Genomic DNA, 23299 nt, shown 5'->3' with positions numbered 1-23299 from the left:
ATTTTGCGTTTGCTGAACGACCGTTCGAGTACTCTCCAAATGTTCTCTTAAGACGGTCTGTCATTACATGTGCCTGATAGGATTGACATCCGTGATGTTGTACCATACTGATTGTCTTATATGCAGTAGGATGTCTTCAAATAACTACGGCAGCAGCATAACTTAGGAAATCTAGATACTTGAGTTTATTTAGTCTCTCGTCAATAAAGCAGGGGTCAATTATGTGCATTTTTAAAAAGACGCACCAAACGTTGATATACCATGTCAACATGGAGTTTCAACTGATGATTAATACATTACTCGAAGATTAACTTGACTGTGGCCGTAAACGATGCTTCCTGCTTAAATGAAATTTGGCATGGATATGTGCATCGCTTTGCTCTTTTCATAGATAACATTCGGAGAACTATAACCAGTTTTGAACGTAATTACCCTGAAGATTTCGATGCATCAAAATGTGAACTGGATGAAATGCAATGGAATATAGTGTTCGCAGAACTCTCATTTATTTGATCCCTCTCGTATTTCCGAGATGCCTCTTAGTGGCATTTGCATTGCGTGCTACTGCTGCTAAAATTGTTTAATTTCTTTCATTTTCCTTGGTGCATTTTATTCTCCATACTTACAGTTTCTAGAATTTTTTCAGTAATGTCTGTAAAGACAGATCATGAGCCCTTGGCACTATCTGGATACTCTTCAGCATACAACAGCACTGCCGCCTTAATAGTTCGGCAACGTTAACCATAAACGATATTCACTCTTAAAACTGTCGTAGAAACTGTGAATGTCTCAATAACATTACATGCAATTTTCTGATTGCTTCAACAGCAGAACACAGACTGATAGTTTTCAAGGGCACAGGTAAACAAATGAACTATACCTGAGATAAGTGTTTGTTTACGTTTGGTATAATAGGGTAGACGTTTGTGAAACCTTTCCTCCTGACAATGGGACAGTCGTTTGTGGCATTATTACCTTGATATTACGCTGGTGTCCAAAATTAAAGCGACAAACGGAATTTTTGCCAGGTTGCGTTTATTTTGCCACAAAACAGTATAAACAGGTTAAGTAGAAACAATGTAAAGAATACAGAACGAAATCAACTGCGACATCCATAACGGAAGACAAAAATGTTCTTCGTTTTTTTCCAACTTAACGGATTTGCACACACATTCTGACAACTGGTTAATGTGCTCAGTATGGTGTGTGACCACCTCTGGCACCAATACAGGACTGACAGCGACGGGACATGCTGTGAATGGTGTCATCAATCTCATGTTGAGGCAATAACGCCCATTCTTCCTGCAGAGCTGCTCACAGGTCTTGGAGAGTCGTTGGTGGATGCTGACGTAATCCAACCCGGCTCCCTACTGCACCCCAGATATGCTCTACGGGATTCAAATCGGGAGAGCGAGCAGGTCACACCATGCGTGCAATATCTTCCGTTTCCAAGAAAACAACAACCACTTGTGGTCTATGAAGTCGAGCAGCATAGTCCATCAGTACGAACTCTGGGCCCACAGCAACTCGCAACAAAAAATGGTTCAAATGGCTCTGAGCACTATGCGACTTAACTTCTGAGGTCATCGGTTGCCTACAACTTAGAACTACTTAAACCTAACTAACCTAAGGACATCACACACATCCTGCCCGAGGCAGGATTCGAACCTGCGACCGTAGCGGTCGCGCGGTTCCAGACTGTAGCGCCTAGAACCGCTCGGTCCCATCGACCGGCACCTCGCAACAACCGTGCATGAGATCCCAAGATCTCTGCACGGCACCCGACAGCAGTTAAATCTTGCTGATCCACCCGTACAACTTCATGAATAGGTGTTCGAGTGGTCAACATAATCCCTGCCCACATCATTATGGAACCTTCTCGATATTGGCCTCTTCCCACAATGTTTGCGTATCGAAATCGTGTTCTTCATGCCCTCCAGATGCGAATCCGTCGAGAATCACTCTCCATGCCAAATCGGGACTCATCTGTGAAAAGATCATTGGCCTACTGTTCGACCTTCCAAGTGGCATGTTGACGTCTCCACTCTAGACGCTCCCTTCTGTGGAGACATGCCAGAGGTAAACAGACAGCAGGTGTCCAACAATAAAGGTCACTCTGCTGAAGCCTCCTGCATACCGTTTGCCTCGATGCAAGATGTCCTGGGGATGTTGCGAGGTCAGATGCCAATTGCAGTGCAGTACTAAAGCGGTGCCGTCGTGCCCTTACAGTCAAATAACAGTCCACTCTTTCTGATGTCACAAGTGGTCGGCCCTGTCATGGTCTCCGGGATACAGTTTCGGTCTCTATAAACTGTTGCCTCATCCGAGAAACAACAGAACGATTCACATTAAGCAATCGGGCCACATCATTTTGCGACTGTCCTGCTTCCATTCTTCCTATGGCCCTCCATAGCAGAGAGTCTGTAGGCATCTTCTCTGTGCCACACTGTATCGTCTGTGACTGTGTACACAGCGATTGTGGATGTGGTACTACCCTGCAAACAATACCCAATTTGATAGTTGCCCTGACGTCATTGTTGGCGTGGTTGCCCTTTTATCGGAATGCCATCTTCCGTGGAGAACACGATTGTAACGACATCTGTTGACAGTTTGTATGATCATACCGTGAATCAGGCACAGGACGGAGAATAGCAGTTTGTTGCATTAATTTTGGACACCAGTGTATTTGATGAAGCTACAGACATGTTATGTTTCTGAAACTCTCTTAGAAGCTACTTTCAAATTCCCCAGAAAAAAAAAACATGTAATTCAGTTACAAGAAAACGAAGTCGGTGTCGTAATTCGGAGACTATAAACAACAAAAGGAAGGTAGGAGACGAGGTACTGGCAGGAGTAAAGCTGTGAGTACCGGGCGTGAGTCGTGCTTCGGTAGCTCAGTTGGTAGAGCACTTGCCCGCGAAAGGCAAAGGTCCCGAGTTCGAGTCTCGGTCGGGCACACAGTTTTAATCTGCCAGGAAGTTTCATATCAGCGCACACTCCGCTGCAGAGTGAAAATCTCATTCTGGAAACAAAAGATATTTGCGAACGTCAGGAAATTCGCCGTAATGTCCGCTACAACTCGGCGAAAACCGCACCACGAAATATTTATTCATTCTGGATGTATTTAGAGTGGCCTGTCTTACCTTCCTCACCCTGTATGCTTACATTTCTCCTCTAGCCACTCTTGATTAGCCGTTTCGCATGTAGTGTCATTCTAATTTTTTTTTTTGGAAGTTTGTATTCCCTTTCACCTGCTTCATTAGCTGCAGGTTTATATTTTCTCCTTCCATCAGTTAAACTGAAAATGTCTTGTGATATCGAAGGATTTCTTCTACGTCTTATCTTTTTACGTTTTTGATCTTCTGCTGGGTTCAGTATTTCATCTCTCAGAACTACCCATTCGTCTTCTACAGTATTCCTTTCCCCTGTTCCAGTCAACCGTTGCCTAACACTCGTTCCTAAACCCTCAGCAGCCTCCGGTTCTATCAATATATCCAGGTCCCTTCTCCTTAATATCCTACCATTTTGAAACTTCTTCGGTTTCAATCTCAGTTCATAAACAATAAATTGTGGTAAGAATCCACTTTGCTCCCGGGAACGTCTTACATTTCAAAATATAGTTGGGAAATCTTTCGCTTACCATCATATAATCAAACTTAAACCTTCCAGTGTCTCGAGGTACCTTTCACGCATATAAACTTCTCTCTCGATTTTTAAACAAGTGTTAGCGATGATTAAATTTTACTCCGCGCAAAATTCTACGAGGCCGCTTCCTTTTCCATTACTTTCCCTTTTCCATATTGACCTATTTTTCCTCATCTTCCTTTTTGTACAATCGAGCTCCACTCCCCCATAACAGTTAAATTTTTGTGTCCCATAAGAATCTGAATAACCTATTTTACCCTATCCCACAGTTTTTCTCTTCATCATCTGCCGAGCTCGTTGGCATGTAAACTGGTACTACTATGGTGGTTGTTGGCTTCGTGTCTATCTTTGCAACGAAAATGCAGTCACTGTGCTGCTCACGCTAGCTCACCCGCATTCCTATTTTCTTATTCATTATTAGACCTACCCCCAAAATATCCCCATTTGATTTTGTATTTACAATCCTGTACTCACCTGACCAGACGTCCTGTTCATTCTGCCACCGAATTTCACTAATTCTGTCTTCACCCTGATCATTTCTCTTCTTAATTTTTCTAAGCTACCTGCGCGATTAAGGAATCTAACTTTCCACCCTCCGACCTGTAGATTGCCGGTTTTGCTTTTCCTGATGACGATATCCTTCAGTGTGTTTCCGCCCTGGAGATCAAAATGAGGAGCTATTATGTCTCCGGTATATTTTACCCAAGATAATGCCATCATCCTTTAGCCACATAGTAGAGCTGAATGCCGTCGGGAAAAATAACGGCTGTAATTTCCCCTTGCTTTCAGCCGTTTGCAGTACCAGCGCAAGGCTATGTTGATTGATGTTACGAGGCCACATCACTCATTCAAAAAGGCAGTTGCTCTTGCAGCTATTGAAAAGGCTGCTGCCCCTCATCAGGAATGACACGTTTGTCTGGCCTCTCAACAGACACTCCTCCACTACGGTTACACCAGCTGTAAGGCTACCTGTATCGTTGAGGCACGCAAGGCATCCTGCCATTGCAACGGCCATGGTTCATGAGGCCATTAAAATATACGAAGTTCTGAATTACTTAGATGCAGAAAGATCACGAACACAACCAGTCACAGCCTCGTGAAAGACCATGAAATGTGGTATGTATCAGTAGTACAGCATGGTGGGTGCTCGACCAGGGGCAGCTGAATATGCAACCGCCAATGCCTCTAGGTCAATTGCATGAGGTAAATTCTAGGTCACTATGGACCCTGACGCCTATCACCTGTCAAATTAACCCCTAGTTCCATCACCAGCACCTGTAGGCCAAATGTATGACATAAAAAGGGGAGGGAAATTAAGGTCACCCATTCACTGTGGGTGTACAGGAAAGAATTTCAAAAGCGCTTTTCCCATATTGATCTAGGTCAATAAGATGACTTAAAAATGGCGCGAAAATGAACTATCCGCTATAAAAACACACCCTTCCATCGCTCTTCTCTCTCTAGGCCAATTGTGTGTGTCTCATTATTAGCGCTGTGTACACCATAGCGAAAGTATCAACATAAAGTGCCAGCGGTGGAGCAATTCTACTTAATAAGCACTTATGCCATGAAGCACTTTGACATTAAAGTGTGTCAGTGGGAAATTCGAAGGGGTGCAGCTGAGTTACTATAATTTACTGGTGTCATAGCATATTCTGCAAGCACTCCAATGGATGACTCCTTCTATTCCCATTTCCAATTTTATGCTAATTTTGGGACGATTTTTCCAAATATCCACTCTACAGCTGCACGAAAATATGAGACTGAACAACTATCACAGTACATTATTAAAACAAACACACTGGTATCCCACAGTTTAACAATTACTATAAAGCGTTATTTAAACGAACGGGTACATTCTCGATACGTATGAAGTTTACATGGTAGTTACCCCTTTGTGATGTCACTCTAAGGTTGGTTTAGAGGAGTATGATGCTGTGAGATTATAGTAGACTTGTAAATAACAATGGGAAAATCCAAGAAGGACTGTTTCTGTGGAGACAAATGCACACAACATTGCAAAATTGGAATGTAAGTGTTTATCTCATCCCACCACCACCATCTTTATTTAAAACAAGCAAAAAATTTTCCAGCAGCAGCAGTGCCCTCCCACACTGTAATGCACCACCTCTCCCCACCACAGTCCAAAGTCATACCATTTCTGCTACTGTCTTCTGTATGTTCTTGCCTTGACCACAGCTACTCGCATTTGAGACGGCCAACAGCCAAGCAGCCACGCACCTGATAGATGGCTCTACTGGAGAAAGCAAGTGAGATGCCTTTTTGGGTGCTCTTTTTTGCGCTAGCCACCGACTGTCAAAAATCACTTACACTCATGATACATGGCACCCAACAGGGTGTAACGCGCAGAGCCACGGTGTTCACAAGCTGCCTCCCATGTTGGACAACTCAGGGCCAGCTACGATAAGAACTGCAACTTCAGGACACATCATGCAGCCTGACTTAAGGTGATGTAAGCTATTTTTAATTCATGTCTCTCTTAACCCCTGAGAACATTTCCAGTAATGAGTCGTTGAAACATTCCACATACCAGCAAAGTTCTCTTGTACAGTGAACAGTTTTTCTTACATTGACTGTATGAATAAAAAATAGCTCGTCATATTGTTCACATTGTACTGTAGAGAGTGATTCATGAGTTACCAAATGTATTGATCTCTGAACGTAATTTTTGAAATGCGCTGATTCGTTTTAGCGAACAAGAAAATGAATCTAGCAATCTCAGACGCGTAAGGAAATAATTATACAACAATTTGAGAATCATGGAACAGTTCGTTGGTTATGTTCGTAAAAGTAATTCCAAAAATACTTGATTGCTGAGTTCCTATGTGTTCTGCATGGTAGCAAAGACCCACTAATAACCATGAAAATCTGATGCACTTTCATATTTGTAAGTGTAGTGATAAGCTTATAGCAGCAATTTCGCAGTAGCATTTTCCAATCATTTCCTGTGCACGTGATTTTTCATAATTTCTCGTAACCTACTGTATTTTTGTGTAACACACCGCAGATAATACACAAAAACACACTTGGAGGTAGGAGTCAGTTCCTGTGCCATGGCATGCAGGTGACAAATAATTCTAATTTTTTCCGTGTGGACAGGTAAGCCCAGTTATTTTAAGGCTGCTACCATTTCCTGCGGATTATTGCCATCGGCATAGTGGGACTGCAGCACATTTCCACATACAATGTTGTGTGTATGTAGCGTAGAGCAGTAAGGACTCTACCGTATTGGAGAAGGCAGCAGCACCTAAGACACATCGGAAACATCATGAACCAAACAATCATGTAACCTAATTTTATCAGTATGGTCAATATGTGTTATACTTTTAAGATTATAACCCAAAAACTTTAGTAGATATTGGAATGCTTTAATCAATCAATTAGTGTATTGTGATCTCCATGTGAAAAAAAAAATAAATAAAAACTGCTGGATGCGTAGTGAAATGAATATTGACTTTTATCTTATGTACTGTATTAAGTTGGTTGGGTGTTTGATTTGGGGGAGGGTACTAAACAACGAGGTCATCGGTCGTATCAGACTAGGGAATGACGGGGAAGGAAGTCGGCCACGCCCTTTCAAAGGAACCATCCCGGCATTCGTCTGAACTGATTAAGGAAAATCACGGAAAACATAAATCAGGATGACCAGACCCGGATTTGAACCGTCGCCCTCCAGAATGCAAATCCAACCACTCCGCCACCTCGCTCGGTGAATTACGTATAATTTTTATTTTATTTATGGAGAACTTCCACACTGTTCAAAATTAGAGGTCTAAACAAATTTTATTCTTTTTATTACTGACTTGTTGGAACTGTAAACGAGGAATATTTTGCCATTCTGTTGTTTTATGAACTTTAAAAAAACTGTTTTGTAGAAGTACATTTTTTCGACTAATAATTCAAGAACGTATGCCACGCTTCAGCTTAAAAAATTTCATACATTCCTGAATGATGTGGTTCACTGTATAGGCAAGCACTATATCATCATTCATACAAAAATTTGTTTTTGTAGCTTTAATATTTGATGAGATAATAATAACTAAGTATGCGAAAACGATGATTATGGGAAACTGAAACTAAAGGCTTGCACATGATTTTCTCCTGAATGATAACACGTCAAAACATTCCAGCTTCATCATCGTGTTGATTCAGATTGTCATTTTCATGTTATTTAGTTTACTTTCCTTTCTTTGCTATTCTAGCCTGTTTTGTTACGCTTTCAGCAGATTTTATCACTTCAGCGACACATTGCCGGTCCACTCATAGCAGCCAACTTTTCAAGTTGTCCCCAATTTTGATTTCTAGCCTGCTCATTGTTTTTAATCTGCTTGTTACTCCATCATTAAAACGTATTATGGCGTCCATCAAACTAATCTGGAAAGCTGAAATGCCAATAAAAACAGTTTTTGGCAAGCGTTCCCAAACGAAACTCTTGAAGCTTTCATTCTGATTCTGTGTTTTGCCATATTTTTCCAGGAATTTAGAATCTGAAATATCTCTGTGTATTCGGTTTATTTCTATCATAACAGTTTGTGCCATGGATTGCGCATGCGAATTTTTTTGTCTGTTTGCTTCACACCTATTATACTTGCACCATGAAGTGTTTCCTTTTGGGCAGAAGCCATTCTGTGGATGCTCATCAATGGATATTTTGCGAAGTAGAGTTTCTCAGATTGCTTTTGCCGCGCGGTGAAGCCGCGTGGTCTAGGGCGCCTTGTTACGTTCCGCGCTGCTCCCTCCGTCGGAGGTTCGAGTCCTCCCTCGGGCATGGGTGCGTGTGTTGTCCTTAGTGTAAGTTAGTTTAAGTGCGTAGGCTTACGGACAGATGACCTCAGCAGTTTGATCCCATAAGACCTTACCACAAATTTCCAAAAATGTCAGATTGCTTTCTTCATCTCACAAACTTTTTTGCTGTTTCTTCTTATGAGTAGACCATAATATTCTTTGAGGTTTTCTATTTCTGATTTGGTGAGTCTGCCTCGTTTACCAATTGCTTTGCTATCAGAGAGATTTTTCCTGTCATGTCCTTGCACCTTTTCCTAAAATTTGCTCCTACTCTCTTCTGCACACGTCTCACACATTACATTTCTTAAATTTCAGTTTCACCGCATGGTTTAACAGCCACAACACTATTGAAGCCTTTCGAGTCACGAACAACAAGGTAGTGATCTACTAAAAATAGGAACAGCACCCTTGCTTTCCAGACTACCGTTGAAACGGTCAAAGTTTTTGTCACATTTGTGTTCATTTACCTTACTGGCACAACCTTAGCAGTATTTTGTCAGACCTTGGCTGTATCTACAGAGGCAACTGTGACAATTTCATTCAGCGATGTATGCCCTCTCTCCAGCCAGGAACCGTCCTATGCAGCAACAATATCAGTAGATTAACAAATGTCTACAGTTTCTTTGGTTTCCCTCTGCATAAATGCTTAACTAACTGCTGTTGGGGAATCATGCAAACCTCTCTAATTTGACAGGTGGCAGGGGAGATCAATTACACCATCGAATACCCGAGCTGTTTTTCTTCTCTTTCCAATATACCTCACGGCATAAGTAAGGAAAATATTCACTTCACTATATTTTGTGCATGTTACAGGAGATGGCATTGTACATTTCGTTACTTTACAAACTTGACATTCAACTAAAATTTCACTGGATAGACTTCTTCTCTCACTTATGACCTCAATAAACTGTTACAGTATCGACACTTAGCAACAGACGAAAGGAGTTCCGAATGCTTTCACTTACTAGTTAAAATGTTACCATTATTTTCACTATTTAGAGCACCAGTGTCTTGTTCATTTTTGGTAAGATGTTTCAACTTGGGTTTTGAAGCACTGCCTGCCGAATCTTAGGCCTAACCTTGCTTTGCTCCTACATAACAGTTTCTTCATTTTTACGATTTCCAACGACACACTTGAGTTGGTTACCACAAAATTTACGACTTCAGTTAAAATTCCTCGTTTATGGCATTTTGTCATGCAGAATGGCTGAGATTCGCCGTCACAACATAACTTTACAACAAGAACGTACGCGAAAAACATAAGTAAACACCAGTAATCTATTTGTATCGATAGAAAGATCGACTGCTTTAAACCCTTCTCATAGTAAAGATCATATATTCTTCAAGGAATTTACGCAAACGAGTTTCAATGGAAACAGCGGCGCCAAAATTAAATGAGTAACTGTACGCAAGGTTTTGTGTTTGAGAGTAGTGTGACAGCTGGGCATTCGCTCCCCACATCTGCTATAGAAAGCCATTTGAACAGGTAAAAGATGAGGTACTGCAAATAAAGTACAAATATTTTTAGAATCAGGAAGAATGACAGAATTTTATTACATAAAAAAACCAATTTTTCTAAGCCCTCCTGACGTCCAGATACCCTTAACCAAAGTGATGTCGCGTGAACGTGATCATCTTATAGGAATAAAGTGTTCTAGTGTTCAGTTCAGTTTTACTTTACTAGGCGATTCCTCAGATAAAATGTAATTACTGACAAACAGCAGTACCAGGAACGACAGCAACTGGATCATGAAAGATGTTTTTGCTTTTTTAAAATACAGTACATTCCTCTGCCATCTGTAGCCGATGCCTTTATCGGTGCTGGTGGTGGCGGCAGTGGTGGTTGGGGGTAGGTGGGTTTGGCTAATTGTTTACAATGCAATTTAGTGATGTTGTGTGCATATTTCTCTGTAGAAACGATCCCACTTTGTTGATGTCTACAGTTATTTACAAATTTACTGTAATCTCATAGCATCATACACCTGTAATGCAGCATTTTAGTTACCCCACACATGGACAAATTTCTTGTAGACTTGGTATGTATCTAGAGTGTATTTGTTTGTTTAAATAATGCACTGCAGTAATTACTGAACGATGGGATATTCGGCAGTCAGCTTGTTTCAGTAATGCACTGTAGCAATTGTTCAATTAACTTACGGGTCTGCTGCCGGGTGACGTCGTCGATCACCGCGGTAGTCGACGACATCACCCGGCACCAAACCCGTAAGTTATTTAAACATTCAATTCGCCTGCTAGTAGTAATTGTTCAGTCTCATATGTGTGTGCATCTTTATAGTGGGAATTTGCTGAAAATCATCCCAAAATTACCGTAAAGTTGTAAACAGCAATGTGTGAGGTAACGGGCGAGTTGTGGCGCCCTGGAAATATTCTATGTTCAGAGTAGGCGTGGTTGTGCTGGGACCTCTCGGCGGGCCACGGCTCGTCGGCGGCCAAGTATTGCCGAACGTAATTGGGGTCCAGGGAGTGCGTGGCTGGGTATTCCATGTTGACGCTGTGACAAGGAGTGTGCTTCGTGTCGATGAAGAAGATTTGTATGCCGGTAGTGTCAAAGATCGTGGACGTAGTGAGACCATAATGGCAGACATTTCGCAGTTCGTATAGAAATTAATAATAGCCAGGGGAATCATGATACCTCAAAAAGAAACATGTAAATTAGCATCATTTGCACGAAAATTCTGATGGTGTGATCAGATTTTCAATATCTTTATTAGTTTAATGTTTAGAATCTGACGATAAATTATACAAGTAACACCCAGCAACGAATTTCCAAAATGTAAACGGTTCATCCGATTTTGTCGATCGACGTGTCTTTATAAAGCTATTTGTGTAAACCTAAATTGGTATAAATTACAGGCATGTAACTTGAATAGTACATGAGTTATTGGAGGTCAAATAGGACGATTACTATCGATCGCGTCAGGCCATAAGTTTATTTTATTTATTTATTTATTTATTTACTTATTGTTCCGTGGGACCAAATTAAGGAGAAGTCTCCATGGTCATGGAACGAGTCAATACCTGAAATTATAACACCATAGTAGAAACAGATAAAATGAAATATAAGAAACGTATTCAAGCGGCAATTCGTAAGTTTAAATAAAGAAAATCAACAATGTAACACTGGAATTTGCTTAGTTTTTCAGCTCTTCCAGGAGCTCCTCGACAAAATAGGAGTGAGCCATGAGGAAACTCTTCAGTTTAGACTTAAAAGTGTTTGGGCAACTGCTAAGATTTTTGAGTTCTTGTGGTAGTTTATTGAAAATGGATGTAGCAGAATAGAGCACTCCTTTCTGCACAAAAGTCAAGGAAGAGCATTCCACATGCAGATTTGATTTCTGCCTGGTATTAACTGAGTGAAAGCTGCTAACTCTTAGGAATAAGCTAATATTGCTAACAACAAACGACATTAAAGAAAATATATACTGTGAGGGCAATGTCAGAATTCCCAGACTATTGAATACGGGTCGACAAGAGGTTCTCGAACTTACACCGCATATAGCTCGAACAGCCCGTTTTTGAGCCAAAAATACCCTTTTAGAATCAGAAGAATTACCCCAAAAAAATACCATATGACGTAAGCGTATGAAAATATGCGAAGTAGACTACTTTTTGTGTTGAAATGTCACTTATTTCAGATACTGTTCTAATGGTAAATAAAGCAGCATCTAGTTTCTGAACAAGATCCTGAACATGGGCTTTCCACAACAGCTTACTATCTATCCGAACGCCTAGGAACTTGAACTGTTCCGTCTCGCTTATAATATGCCCATTCTGTCTGATCAAAATATCGGTTCTTGTTGAATTGTGAGTTAGAAACTGTAAAAACTGAGTCTTACTGTGATTTAGCATCAAATTATTTTCCACAAGCCACGAACTTATTTCATGAACTACATTATTTGATAATACTTCAATATTACACACAAGATCCTTCACTACCAAGCTGGTGTCATCAGCAAACAGAAATATTTTTCAATCACCTGTAATACTAGAAGGCATATCATTTATATAAATAAGAAACAGCAGTGGCCCCAGCACCGACCCTTGGGGAACGCCCCACTTAACAGTGCTGCATTGGGACTGAACATCACTACCACTCTCAATATTGCGGAGAATTACCTTCTGCTTTCTGTTCTTAAAGTAAGAGGCGAACCAATTGTAAGTTACTCGCCTTACTCCATAATGATCCAACTTCTGCAGTAATATTTTGTGGTCAACACAGTCAAAAGTCTTCGTTAAATCAAAGAAAACACCTAGCGTTCGCAACCTTTTATTTAATCCGTCCAAAACCTCACAGAGAAAAGAGGATATAGCATTTTCAGTTGTTAAACCATTTCTAAAACCAAGCTGTACATTTGACAGCAAATTATATGAATTTAAATGCTCCAGTAACCTTGTATATACAACCTTCTCGATAACTTTAGCAAACACCGATGGCATAGAAATAGGTCTATAATTGTCAACATTATCCCTGTCTCCCTTTTTATAAAGTGGCTTCACTACCGAGTACTTTAATCTGTCAGGAGACCGACCACTCATAAAGGAAAAGTTACAGATATGGCTAAGTGCTGGGCTAACATACATAGAACAATACTTCAGTATTCTGCTAGATACCCCGTCATATCCACGAGAGTTCTTGGTCTTTAGTGATTTAATTATTAACTCAATCTCCCTCTTGTCAGTATCATGGAGGAGCATTTCAGGTAACAGTCGCGGAACACTTTTTTCTACAAGCGCTATATGATTCCCTGTTGGGACTAGGTTTCTATTTAGTTCACCTGCTATATTCAGAAAGTGATTATTAAATACTGAATGCGACTTATCAGTAACACGGACATTCCCACTACGCACTGATTCTATATCCTCGAGCTGTCTCTGTAGACCAGCCACTTCCTTTACGACTGACCATATGGTTTTAATTTTATCCTGAGACTTAGCTATTCTATCTGCATACCACATACTTTTTGCCTTCCTAATAACTTTTTTAAGCACCTTACAATACTGTTTGTAATGGGCTGTTGCATTTAGATTTTGACTGTTTCTAACGTTCTGATATAATTGCCACTTTGTTCTACAGGATATTCTTATCCCTCTAGTCAGCAACCCAGGCTGCCTGTTTGTGCTAGTACCCTGTTTTGAACGTTCTAACGGAAAGCAACTTTCAAAGAGCACGAGAAAAGTCTTGAGGAAAGCATTATATTTGTCGTCTACTCTATCAGCGCTATAAACATCTTGCCACTCTTGTTCCTTGATAAAGTTTACAAAGGTCTCTACAGCAACTGGATCGACTTTCCTAAAATGTTGATAACTATATTTAACATGTGTTTCCGCACAAAAATCTTTTAGAGTTATAACTTGTGCATTATGATCTGAAAGACAATTCACCTTTTTGCTAACAGAATGCCCTTCTAGTAATGAGGAATGAACAAAAATGTTGTCTATGGTTGTTCTACTGTTTCCTTCCACTCTCGTTGGAAAGAATACGGTTTGCATAAGATTATATGAATTAAGGAGGTCTACCAGCATCCTTTTCCTTGCACAATCACTTATACAATTAATATTTAAGTCACCACATATAACTAACTTTTTGTATTTCCTATAAAGTGAACCAAGAACCTCCTCTAGCTTTAGCAAAAGTGTTGTGAAATTGGAGTCTGAGGATCTATAAATAACAACAGTTAGAAGTTTAATTCCACTAAATTTAACCACACCTGCACAACATTCAAACACTTTTTCCGCGCAGTACTTTGAAACATCAATTGACTCAAATGGGATACCGCTTTTCACATACATGGCTACCCCCCACACCGCAAAGAGCTCCTAGAAAAGCTGCTAGCCAACCTGTATGCTGGTAAAGGAAGCCTCTGAATTATCTCCTTATTTAAGAAGTGTTCATATATACCAATAATTTCAGAGTCAACATCTAGAAGCAGTTCACTAACTTTATCCCTAATACCTTGTATATCTTGATGAAATATACTATTTCCCTCATTACTCGGATACCTAAGCTATGTCGAAAGTGGTTTCCTTGTTAGAGAGACTTCCATTAAGCAGGAATACCTATCAGCTGACTTCAATCTAAAAAAGGTGCAGCTCTAACACCCACTAGTACAGGAATTTTCCCATGAGTGATCCCACCACCCCCAACTATGCTGTCACGTATAAGCTTTGCCGACCTCCCCTTTGCATACCTGTTGAGGTGCAGGCCATGTCTAGTGAAACCCGTCCTGCTGGTAGACTCCACCGGCACCACTGAAATGTGGCTCATGCCTTCTGTCATTAGCGCATCCACAAGTCTCATGTTATTGCGCTAGACGGCTGTATTAAGATGAGGCCGATCGTGACGCTGAAACAGTTCCACGAAATGCACATTCGTGCTGCCAGTCTGAGTGGCTATCTTTTCCAGGTCACCATCTATGTCATACTCCTCATCCCTATCAATACTATTACCAGCCCCACTCACAATCACTACCTAATCCTCTTTGGTAAAATCCCTACATAACCCCCCTATGTTAACAGTCACCTGAGCCAATCCTGGATTAGGCTTCACAATGCTGGTGACCTGGTACTCACTCCCCAACACTTCCTGCAACTGCTGGCCTACACAGTTACACTAAAAAACGGTAGAAGCATGCTTATAAATATATTTATTCATCTATGTCTTTGTTTATATCCGATATATACTATTCATCAAGAAATTGGTTAAATATTTGCTGTGTTTTAGAAAGCAAAGAGACAGTAGGCTACTGGCGTATCTTTTGTTCTATTCCGTTGATATATGTTTATTTAATTTGTTTATGTATTTAATAATGTGAGTTAGAGCGTGTTTATGGTCCAGCCGCAGGAATATTTATTTAATTTCAAGTTATTTAAATGTAAATTGAGTACTTCGAATGTGTTTCATTACGTTTGTGAGTGAGCGTTGGCTTGAAGACAGGGCGGGAGCGTTCTAGCCAATCAAAATGTGTTCAAATGTGTGTGAAATCTTATGGGACTTAACTGCTAAGGTCATCAGTCCCTAAGCTTACACACTACTTAACCTAAATTACCCTAAGGACAAACAAACACACACCCATGCCCGAGGGAGGAGTTAAATGGCTCTGAGCACTATGCGACTTAACTTCTGAGGTCATCAGTCGCCCCGAGAGAGGACTCGAACCCCCCGCCGGGACTAGCCTCACAGTCCATGACTGCAGCGCCTTAGACCGCACGGCTAATCCCGCGCGGCTCTAGCCAATCACAGCGATCGTTCCAAAAAGGACACGTAGAGAGACTGTATGGAAGTGGGGAGGAGCATAGTTTCCGGAGAGGACAAGGGAGTGCTGAATAGGGCGGCGCTGGACAGTACGGCACAGGGCACGCGAAGTGCTGGACGCGACGGCGCGACGGACGCACGGTCGCGTCAGAGACTCGGAGAGTGTGGAGAGGTTTGCGCGTGGTCGCAAGAGAGAGAAATACTTCGGAGTGCCGACTTGTGAACTTGTGAGATTTCCGTGGTCTCTTCAGTGAAATCGTAGTATGCGTTCGGAAGTGAATATCTCTCGAGCTATGTTGTCGTTCATAACTAATTACGTGCAGTAGGAATCTATTGTTTTCCTGTTATTCAACTTATATTTTATTTAATTGCTGGACCATCGACACCAATAAATGTTTTGCAGAAATTTACCACATTCTCAAAAGTACTTCTACTATCATACTCATCATTTAAAGTCGTTAAGATAGTATCTGAAGATTTCATTTAACTGCAATCTTTCATTTATAAAATTCGATATTGCCGAGTGATAGGAAGCTTCTACCATTCGATTCATGTGTGTATTAATATTGTATACTGTAGACTCAGCAGTATTTGGCTTGTAATGGGGCAACTACGTATCCCAGCCACTAGACAACGAAATCAGCCAAAACTTTTAATATTTCATCACTGAGTCAGAGGGTACGTAGTTGAGGGCCACCACACTCAACATTTCATTTATTATTGAAAGCCTGCAAATTGGAGGTGGTAATAAATTAGATTGCTTGCAGCAACACTGTGATGTCATGGAATTATAATAATTCAGCCAGATCCTTCGAATTTTCCTTTGAGACACTGTAATGTCGAAGTGTCCTACATCGTAAATTATTGTTATATTTCCCTACATTTTTAAGCATCTTTTTCCTGTTGCTGGTGATTCATGTTGATTCTTTCACTATATGGACTGGTCAAGTTACAACTTTTCGATTTCCGACTAATCTTTGCTATGTGCAACTGATAAAGTCTCTCACCTGACAGCTATCTAGAAGTTAGGTCATAATTTAAATCGCGTGAATACATACACAGCTGTAGTGACTAGTCACACTGAATTGGTTGAGAGACAGAAGGGGGACAGAAGGTGCTGGAGGATGGATTAACTTAATTTATCTACTATTACTTAATTATCTTATTTGCTTAGATGAGTGGTGGGTGGGAGGTTGATCTTGATTTTTGTTTCCCATACAGGTACAGAGGATGAGTGACCTTCATTCCCTGCCATTGTTATGTCATACAAATGGTCTTCAGGTATGGGCAGCTGATGGGAGTTTTCTTGACATGTGATACGTATCAGATTACATGATGACCTTGAATTCACCATGACATTGCTCTAGGGACATGGAGAGTGACCTTGACTCAGTTCATTATCGGTGTGAGGACCACTTCTGATCAATTAATAGTGCGGGTTGCATATCCAACATCCCAGAACTCGCCTTTTTATACTACTTGTATTGATTAGAACTCACCTAAATGCTTCTTTGTGGGAGCTTTACTCGATGATGTATGATGATTTCTCTGTAGAATATCTAATTAAGTCTTTCAGCAATATCTGCATTACTTTCACGCTCGAGATCTGTCATTCTTCGGGTTCTAAACATATGAATCTCTTTCTGGTAATATCTACCAGTGTGCTGGTGAATGAAATTTATACAGTCGCTCCCCGTCTAGGAAGGCCACTGGCTGGTGGCAGTGACAGTTGCACAGCACTGCAGTCCTCTCACAAACACTGCCTTTCCACCACTGGGTCTTTCACGTTTCATAGTGGCAACATTTCTCATGACAACATGTAAGTCTTCATCTGTATTGAACGAGTGGTGGTGCATCGTTCAAAACACTCACCACGTTTTCGGCAGGAGCGAGGAAGAAACCCGTTTTGTCAACCTCATTTACATTTACCGTTATTTTCTAGACACACTTGAAGAAAAATTTGGGATCACTTCTTCAAGGTTACCTCTAATTTCTTCCGATATACATGTCCAACTTTATGAGTGATGTTTCTAATGATCTGTTGGATTGTAGTCTAACAATTTTTCATTACATTTTCCGACAGTCGTTTGAGCCGTTGAATGTATCCAATCACTGCCAATAAGTGACGATATGGATTGGCCAAGTTACAATTTTTCGATTTGCGACTCATCTTCGCCACGTGCAACTGATAAAGTCTTTCATCTGACAGCTATCTAAAAGTTGGGTCATATAATTTAAATCGCGTGAGTACGTACAACCGAGACATTGTGCATTAATCCCATTTACCAGCGCAAGACACAATGCAGGACTTTCCCTAGCTGCTCATCCCTTAGTTAATACAAACAGTGCGCACTACATTAATGTACTGTTTTGCAAGAACGTGGCTTTCTACACAGGACGGTGGGAAGTGTCCAAAGGAGCTTATCATCCGAACTCAAAATGACATCAAGACATCTAATAGAGTGGCAAAATTATTTTTAACTTATTCTGATACATTTATACAAAATAGTAAAAGTTTCAATAAGTTAACAATGAGCTCGAAGTCTGAGTAGCCAAAACATAAGTAGAACAATTACGCAACTTCGTAAAAGTAGCTACACTGAAATCTGCACATAATCTATAACGCTCATCATTTGAGATGTGTTTAGGTCACAAGGAAAACTTGATGTCGTATTGGAGAACTGATAATCTAAATTACAGGATTACATACTCTAGTTTGTTAGTTAGTTAGTCAGTCAAATGTTCGACAGATTATATGAACGACTTTTTTGTCGAAGTTACGTGGAACGAGCCAATTCAGAGGATACGTATTTATGTTTAGTTTTGATATTAATGAACACATATATACTCATGTAACTACGAGTACATCTTTACATGCTACCGGATTTCAAATAAAAATTCGTCTATGGAACAGAAAGAGTTTTCCATAAGAAATGATTTTAGGTTAGGTTTAAAATTTGCTTTGCTACCTGTGAGATACTTTACGTAATTAGGTAGATTACGAAATTCCTTTGTCAGCTACTTACAGTTTTGACAATGGATAATAAAGGTAATTATTTTCTTCTAGTGTTGTAAGTATGAATTTCACAATTCTTATCTTATTGTGACTGATTTCACTGTCAAATATATATCTAATGTCCCTCCTATGAGTCTTCACGCACATTTTGTCTGATATTTCGGCATGTATGCGTAGTTTCCATTTTACAATGTGTATCTAGAGGAACACCAACAAATAATACTTATGCGACACCCAATGTCGACAGAAAAAGTTCTGGAATGGGCACGTAAATTTCGGCTTTAGAAATGATTTTGGTCGCAATAGGAAACAAACTGACATTTTCCGTCGGTACTGAAAGACTTGATGAGCAGTATTTGTTTGGGATGACTCCAGCTGTACTTTGCAAAAACGTAATTGCGGATACATAAAGAAACATCAGAGAAAATGAGCGTAACGGCTCTTGGGTGGCAGGTCCTATATATGTCGTGAAGACTTAAAATACCTATCTGCTTCAAGAAGTACCTAAAAGATGTCTACAGGAGAACTCTACGTATTATTCTTACTCCTCGTTTTTGTGCAGACAAAACTTCCTTCCTAAAATTATGAGTTACTTCAGAAAATTATTCTATAAGACGTGATCGAGTGGAAATAGGAAAAATGTGTTAGGAGGATGATTCGCTTATTTCCAACACTAGCAATTACACCTTCTGATCAAAAGTATCCATACACGTGTTAGTGGAGATTAATACTGGGTGTGTTAACACTTCGCCTTTATGACGGTTTGAACTCTGCTAGGGACACTGTCAATGAGGTGTCTGAATGTCTGTGAAGGAATGGCAGCCAATTCTTCTTCAACAGCCGAAACCAGAGACAGCAGTGATATTGGATGTTAGAGTCAAGTCGCCGTTCATACTCATCGGAGGGTTCAGGTATCGACTCTTGGCAGTCCAGTCCATTTCATGGACGTTATCGTCCACAAACCACTGCTTCATAGATATTGATTTATGACAGGGTGCCTTGCCGTGCTGATACTCACACACATTGAACTTTTCCTCTACTGCATGAACTACACAATGCTGTAAAGTGTGTTCATATACTTCAGCATTCAGAGTTTTCATTAGCGCAATACGGTGACACACCCAAATTACGACCTACAGCCCCACACCGTAACACCATTTTCTCCACACTTAACTGTTGCCAGTAGACCTGATGACAGGTAACGTTCCCCAGGCATTCCCCAATCCCAAACCGTTCCTCCGGATTGCTAGAGGATATAGTGTGATTCTTAACATCAAATCACTCGTTTCCACACATCCACTGTCCAGAGACGTCGCCCTTTACGCCACATCTAGCATTTACGAACGCTGACTTCATGAATGTGTGGCTTTTGACGGTCTACTCGATCATTATACCGTTGTACCCCAATCTTTTTAACTCCCAACACAGATTCATTGTGTTATCTGGACTGGTGGTAGCACATTGGAACACGTGAGTGATTTATTCCACTTATTTCATGTGACTTTTTACAACCATCCTCTCAATGCACAAACATCCTCGTCTGTCAGTACATAAGGTCTGCAAGTTTTGGTTTAGCTTTGGTTGTTTCATCACGTTTCCACTTCACAGTCACATCATCAACAGTCGTCTTGGCAGCTTTAGCAGGGTTGAAATGTCTCCGATGGATTTGTTTCGCAGGTGATATTAAATGACCAGCCCACATAGAAATAATGGATTCTCCTGACTATTTAATTCTGCTGTTACTATTACGCTGTTGACAACTCAATACTCCCCACCTCCATTTCTACTGGTGGGTCCACTTCCCGTGACGTCTAGTGATCAGGATGTTTTTGATAGAAGTGTGTGTACAAAAAGTAACAGTATCTGATTTTAATTGTTTAACTATTCATCTACGTGTACACATAAAAATTTTGAGCATTCTACTCCGTTTACTGAGTCCTTTTCATGTACCATATCAGTTTATAATAATGGGGAAAAGCTGGTTCCAGCACATTCTGCACTGTTGCCAGATCTCTGACAAGGTCAACCTGAAAGTCACCACATCCTTTTCTGCCCTCCCTCACTGGTCTGGCCCAATTTGGTGACAAACAATGCTGGAAAGGCAAAGGTACATTATACTATTGGTTGGTGATTAATGTGCAGCCTGCATGGTTGCAAGACTTATCTAGATCTACTCCAAAACATTGGTGGTTAGACAGTGCCCAAGTTCAGCACCTCTATTTACTATGATTTAAAAGCAGAACTGCACTGGCAGTTACACTGACTCTCTATATTATTACAATAGGGAGACCTTTTTTGCATTATGACTCATTTTGGTAACTACAATGTTTAACAAGTATCTCTTGAGACAATTGCAAAGCCTTTATTATATGATACATATTAAACATTGTGTTTCGCTTTAGCTGTTATATTGAATGGATGTGATTGGAAAAGAAAGGTGAATTTATAGAAGTCTTCATTATACGAGGCAAATAAATAAATAAAAATAAAAGCAACTGGTCAGCGGCTCACATCCCTCAACTTGGCTCAGCATCGTACTCCCTCGTATGGCATGTGCAATCTCGCCCCCCCCCCCCCCCCCCCCCCCGCCTGATATCTACCATCCTTCCGAAAATCCACTCTGAGGAAGAAAAACACGATGAAGGAATTATCTTAATGGGATGGAAATCGGTAGATGGAATGTACATGTACAGACAAACAAATGATTCCAGTTTCAGAAAAAATTGGACGATTTATTCAAGGAAAAGAATTTCATAAATTGAGCAAGTCAATATCGCATTGGTCCACCTCTGGACCTTGTGCAGGCATTCGTTGATAGAGTGGTTGGACGTCCTCATGAGGGATAGCGTGCCAAATTGTGCTGAATTGCCGCTTAAGATCGTTAAAAATCCCAGGACGGTTGGAGGACCATGCCCATAACGCTGTAAACATTCTCAATTTGGCGGGATCACGTAATCTTACTGGCCAAGGTAGGGCTTGGAAAGCACAACGACAAAGAGTAGAAACACACGCATATGTAAGCAGGCATTATATTGCTGAAATGTAAGCCCAGGATTGCTTGCCATGATGAAGAGTAACAAAACAGGGCGCAGAATACCGTTGACACAACGCTGCACTGTAAGGGTGCCGCAGGTGATAACGAAATGGGTCTTGCTATGAAATGAAGTAGTACCCTAGACTACACTATTGGCTGTCAGGCCAAATGACAGGTGAAAATTTGGTATCCTGTATCCGCTGGTCGTTGATGCTCAGTTGGAAGTGGGACTCCTCACTGAAGACAATTCTTGTCCAGTCATTGGGGCTCCAGGTGCTGACAACCAGGAAAGATTTGTCCTGAGACACCCCAGACAGCAGTGGATACCAACATGAATGTTATGTGCCATATAGCCCGACAACCAGGAGTGATAGTTTGGGGTGCCAGATCATTTCATAGCAGGACCCCTTTGGTTGTCATTCGCAGTAGTCTTACAGCACAGCGGTAGGTCGACAATTCTCTACACCCCATTGTGTTGCCCTTCTTGGTAAGCCATCCTGGGCCTACATTTCAACAAGACAACGCCCAGTCCCACACAGCGAGAGTTTCTACTGCTTGTTTTCATACTTTTCAAACCCTACCTTCACTACCAAGGTCGCCGGGTATTTCCCAAATTAAGAACGTTTGGAGCACTATGGGCAGGGCCCTGAAACCAACTCGGAATTTTGACGTTCTAACGCTACAATTGCACAGAATTTGTTGCGATATCCCTCAGGAGGACATCCAGTAACTATGTCAGTCAATGCGAAGCCAAATAACTGCTTGCATAAGGGCCAGAGATGGACCATTGCGTACTGATTTGGTCAATATGTGAAGCTCTTTCTGTTGAATAAAGAATCCAACATTTGGAAATTGTTTGACTGTAGATGTACGTACATCTATCGATTTTCGTCCCACTCAGGTAACTCCTTTGTGGTGTGTCTTTTTTTTGCCTTAATGTGAATATATCGTGAGAATGTGATACTGACAGCTGAATTCAAAGAAATTTACTATGCAGAGGTAGTGTACCATGCCAATATAACTGATCACGCAGTTATCTATAAACAGAGTCATCAAATTATAATAAATCACTGTGATAGTTACATGTTTTCACATAATTGATTTTCCAATAAGTTGGTAATGGACATTGTAAACATAATTTACTCACCCAAGGTCAAAGAGTCATTCAGTAATCTCCGACTTGTATGTCACCGCATCAGCTTAGTACACAATGTCACTATAATGTACTAAAGGTTATTCAATTATTCACTTTAATCATTTTCCTAGTATCTGCTAAGTACATTTTCAACATAATTTATTACGACTTTCCTATAGTGAAAGGGTTCTGCGCAGGTGTGTACCATCATAAGGTATCGCTAAATTACACTCGGACGTTCTTGCGGTTAACTTGGTACACAGTTGCTATGTATGAATAACACAGTGTAAGTCTGGGATTCATTTTTAAGTGAAATTTCACTGTATTCTAAACTATTACACTAATGTAGGGATGGGAAATCCAGATTTATTTATTTAAACAATTAGAGGT

This window comes from Schistocerca serialis, chromosome 3 (assembly GCF_023864345.2).
Source record: "Schistocerca serialis cubense isolate TAMUIC-IGC-003099 chromosome 3, iqSchSeri2.2, whole genome shotgun sequence".
Classification (NCBI taxonomy): domain Eukaryota; kingdom Metazoa; phylum Arthropoda; class Insecta; order Orthoptera; family Acrididae; genus Schistocerca; species Schistocerca serialis.
The sequence above is the reverse complement of the archived record's forward strand: the minus strand, read 5'-3'. Positions refer to the sequence as shown.